Source organism: Centruroides sculpturatus, unplaced genomic scaffold (assembly GCF_000671375.1).
Source record: "Centruroides sculpturatus isolate CEXI.00-Female unplaced genomic scaffold, Cexi_2.0 scaffold1684, whole genome shotgun sequence".
NCBI lineage: Eukaryota > Metazoa > Arthropoda > Arachnida > Scorpiones > Buthidae > Centruroides > Centruroides sculpturatus.
In genome coordinates, this window is record NW_019386301.1 from 51572 (window position 1) to 56853 (window position 5282).

A 5282-nucleotide genomic window follows, 5' to 3' on the forward strand; every position below is an offset into this window, starting at 1 on the left:
ATATCTACACATCTATTATTTATTATAAAATGAGCATTACATTGACAACATTTATTAATAATACTATTGAATTTCATCTTAATTTTATAGCCAATCGTGCTTTAAAAAAATAATTATAAATTTCTTATATTATTTTATTATTTATTATACTTTAAATTTTTTTGATGTTATTGCACTACTTTACGAAGTGGTATATACGTAATTGCATCAATTTTAGTACCTATTTAATTAATTTCACTCATAACAGCAAAAGATAAGGATGCTTGTTTCTTTTAAACTATTTGATGAAAACGTTACATAAAATTGAGATTGCGTAATAATCCGAAATTATTATTATATTTTTGACTGAATATTACAGGATTTATGCAATTTATGCAGAAATAATTATAAATTTGTTTTATTATATTATTATATTCTTGTTTATTAAAACATGCAACTCAAAAAACCCCAAAATGGCAGCTCAAGAAGTAGATCACGCGTGTCCTGACCTTCTTATATAGACCTTGGAACAGTCGAAAGCGCGACCATTATAGAACTATACGTAACATCAACCCTTATTTCTTTTACTACGATTACTAAAATTGAAGTTCATAATTTAAGAATTAAATTATAGTGGTAGAAAATAATATAAAAGTATTTATATTATTTATACACGTACAATTTCAAAACTGTTTTCTGTAATAATTTGTTTCTGACTTAACGGATATTTTGATATTATTGACGACAAAAGTTTAAAATCATTTATTTTCTTACTTGTCTATTATTTTTGTTTGACAGAGTTGAACTGTTTGGACCACGTGGCATGAAAAATTTTGTCAAGGTCCTGATGAGAATGTGCAGACGACTGAACGTGTGAAAAAAGACCACTGAGTCAAGTCCGTTTACATGTGCAACTATCTATGTCGCTGACGTCGACGGACACACACCATTTGTATGTTGTGATTGGATAATTTAAATTAGCAAGCAGTGACACTAGTGAGACTTTATTAAACTAATTTTTTATCATTTTTTCGTTAAGGCGTGAAATATTATTTTGTACCGTAAGTGGTACTTGAAATATTATAATGTACTAAAAATCTAAATGTATGTTCAATTTACTGCAAAGGGAAAATGTATCAGAAAAGTACAAATGTACTAGGAACGGAAACACTGCATCAGAAAACTCACAACATGCCAAAGAAAAGAGGAAAAAGCAACCAAATAATCAAAAATTATATAGAAATGAGAAACATTGCATCCCCCTTTGTTTTCGGCAATGTTTACATGAAGAACTTAGTCAATGCAATTAATTAACAAACAATGACTAAGAACAAAGATGAGTCATGTCGACTCAGAAGATGACTCTAAGAAAGCCGCAAGTCATCACCAAATAACAAAACACTGTCTCAGCTACAATGATGACACTGCCAATGAGTCATCACCCGATGATGACATTCTCATGCTGAAAGGGTTTAAAAGGAAAGCCCCAACGAGAGAAAAGGCAGTTCAGTTAGAGATGGGGGCACAGTGAGTTAGAAAAAGTTCAGTCAGAGAGGAGGCACAGGCCAGTCACAAGAAGGCAGTCAGAAATGATTGACAGCTCCAGTCAGAAAAAGGCAGTCAGATTGAGGACACAGTCCAGTTAGAAAGACAGTTAGAAGGAGACAGTGAGCTAGTCAGCAATTGTGGACACAGCTCCAACCAGAGAAAGAGTGGCTCAAGAGAAGACAACTCAAAAACGAGAAAAAACAAGACGAAGTGCAGTGAACACCAGAAACCTCCGCAGTCTTGGCCGTCAAGTCTACGCCACAAGAAAAGACATCTTGTTAATCTGGTATGTTTTGAGTCGCGTAAGTTCGAAATACCCACACGAAATACACGAAACCCCCCTCGTTGAGTAGATAAGAATAGGCAAATTTTCAAAATCGGTTTTTATAACTCTGTTCTAAACTTTTGTTTATGTTAATGAATGTCCTTAAATTGTTTATATCTGACTCTGCATTCTTCCTCCTGAGAGGCTCATTCCTGGACATCCGAGTGACTTTTACCCTCGCGCCTTAATCATCCATTTCATCACAAACGATGGTGTGTCCGATAAAACACACCTGGTGGCAGGACTCTAACTAAAAAAGTACGTAATAAATCTTTACGGCCCCCGAACCCCTCAACTGGTGGCAGGGGTGGGATTCGAACTTACGCCTCCGAAGAGCAAGATGGCGGATGATAGGATACCACCTCCTCTGGTCGAAGAAGACGATTCGGCTGTAGAAGAGGATACAGAAGATTTATTTATATCCGCAGTAGATGTGGTGGAATAGAAGTCAATTTAGATGACGATGTTCCTCTTCCCACTCCTCAATCAAAACTAGAATTTTGTACACCAGAAGAAGAATTTAGCAAAGATATTCCGACATTGGATAAAAGTAAAGAAACGAGCGTAGAAAATGATAACTCTACTGCTGCTGAAATTACACCATCTCAGCCTGTAAAATTCACAACAAAAAATCAGCAAAGTCTGGTGAAGAGCTGAAAGAAGATCCGTTTCTAGAAATTACTGTTGATAATCCACATAAAATTGGTGATGGTATGGGAACATATGTTGTTTATAAAGTTACTACGAAGACAAATTTGCCATACTTTAAGAAAAAACTGTTTTCTGTATCAAGAAGATTTAGCGATTTTCTCGGTTTGCATGTTAAATTAGTAGAAGGACACTTTCATTTAGGACGTATAGTTCCTCCTGCACCAGAAAAAAGTGTTATTGGAATGACAAAAATTAAGATGTCAAAAGATGAAACTGTTTCATCAACTGACTTTATTGAAAAAAGAAGAGCTGCATTGGAGCGATATCTGAATGGTACTGCATCACATCCAGTACTAAGGATAAATCCCTATTTTCCTGAATTTCTTGAAAGTGAAGCTGAATTGCCAAAAGCAACAAATACATCTGCTCTTAGTGGTGCTGGTGTCATTCGTTTATTTAATAGAGTAGGAGACACTGTAAATAAAATGACATTCAAAATGGATGAATCGGATCCATGGTTTGAAGAGAAACAGCATCAAATATCAGCAGTTGAGGAAACTACATTCTAGTGTCGAAGCTTTGGTACATCATAACAAAGAACTTTACTCCTCGACGGCATCTTTTGCAAAATGTGCTGCAATGATGGGAAATTGTGAAGAGCACACGGCTCTCTCTAGAGCACTATCACAGTTGGCTGAAGTAGAAGAGAAAATTGAACAACTGCAGTTTCAGCAGGCTAATCATGACTTCTATTTACTTTCTGAACTGCTAAAAGATTACATCAGTCTTATAGCTGCTGTAAAGGATGTTTTCCATCAGCGTGTGAAAGTTTATCAAACTTGGCAACATGCTCTACAAATTCTTACAAAGAAGAGAGAACAAAGGCAAAGTTAGAACTTGCAGGAAAAACCGATAAGATACCTCAACCAAGAGAGGAAGTGATTCAGTGGGAAGCAAAAGTGGAACGTGGCCAGGAAGAGTTTGAAAATATTTCAAAAATGATTCGCAAGGAAGTGGAACGTTTTGAACAAACCAGAGTATAAGATATCAAAGCAACAATTATCAAGTACATAGAACAATTACTAGAAACTCAGCAACAGCTTATAAAATATTGGGAGGACTTCATACCGGAGGCCAAAGCCATTGCCTGAATATGTCCATCCAATTCGCATTCTGTAATTTTATAGTTATGTACAGGATGTAAAGCACGGGCAATGTAACTTTTTGACTTCGGGCGCCACGAGGTCACCACAACTGGTGACAGGTGTGGGATGTTTTAAAATTGCCTCAGAGATCGGTGAGCTTCAGAGAAATAATAATAATTTTGTTGTTTAAAATTGTAAAATGTCACTCACTACTGGAGATGGGAATGCAGGAGGAGGAGTGTTGGGATCAATGTCGTTCGCTCCGTTAGGGAATACTCTCCCCGCGTTTGAAGGTGAACTAGGTTCTAAAGTTAGAACCTTTTTTGAGCAGATAGAAGAGTTAGCTCAGTTACACAATTGGGACGCGACAGATCGGTAGCGAGTCGCGAAGTGCAAATTAACGGGAATTGCTAGAGAATTTGCATATAGAAGACTTAAAATTCGCGGAACAACAGATTATGAGGAATTTAAGAAATTACTTATAAATAGGTTAGATAGAGGACCCTTATCGGTTAGAACTCAGAAATTCTATTAATTAATGCATACAACAGAAAAATGAAGATGTTCGAACATATGCAGTTAGACTGCAAAGCTTAGCATTGGAAATGACTCCTGTTGCAACCGCTGGCAATGATAAGGAGCGAAAAATTATCGAAAATTGCTTACAAAAAGAATTAGATACGAAGTTATTAGTTCAATTCTTGTCAGGTTTATCTCCATCGATTCGAAGACAAGTCCTTTCTAACGACCCGGAGGACTTTGAACAGGCAGTATCCATTGCAAGTCAGGAGGAAATGATAGACCAATTAACCACAAGGCCTAGATACCATATAGGCACTATAGATCGTGATGAAGTTGCTAAATTAAAACAGGAGCTACAAAGACTTAAGTCAGAGCTCTTAGACACAAGAGAGGCTAGACATCGAGATGTATCTTCAACTGCCCCTATAAAACATACACTCAGTGTTTCCATAGTTTAAACTCTCCACAGAATTGGAGAGGACAAAATTCACAAAGTGACCTTTCATTTACTGCACCAAACTGGAGAGGACAAGATCGAAATTGTGATCGAAACAAAGGGAATAATACCACACATCAACCAGTGCTGATTAGATCAAGCGAGGTAGTTTTACCAAACGTAGAATGTTACATCTGTGGGAACAGGGGACATTTTGCATAATTTAGTAGGGCTCGCACCACTATGCAAATAAATCGAATCATAACAGGACCAAGATACGTTCAATCAAATAATCTTTCAAAGAAACAGGGTAGTGACCCTTTTTCTCTCGGAGAAACGGAAGAGACGCTCAGTAGAAAATCGGTGTTCTCCAAAAAGAAGTAAAGTTAGTGTCAAACCTACAGAGTCTCCCAATTTGATTAAGCGGCAAAAAACAAATAAGAATCAAAAAGAACCTATAGTGTTAAGGAATGCACAATATTATTCTAAGGATTTAAAGTATCCAGTTGTAGAATGTGTGGTCGAAGGTTCGAAACTTTTACTTATGATAGACACGGGTGCGAGAGTTACACTTATTTCTAAAGATGTTTTGGGCAAATTAAGTTTAAGTCTTCCCAAATCAAGTAAACCCTTGATCCCAATCCATGGAATCACAGGGCATAAAATATATAGTGAG

The 5282-nt window shown here is 36.5% G+C and overlaps 1 pseudogene; it reads left to right on the plus strand.

Moving 5' to 3' along the window:
- The first annotated feature begins 1315 nt into the window (after positions 1-1315).
- LOC111614474 lies at positions 1316-3752 on the plus strand (annotated as a pseudogene).
- Positions 3753-5282: the final 1530 nt, after the last annotated feature.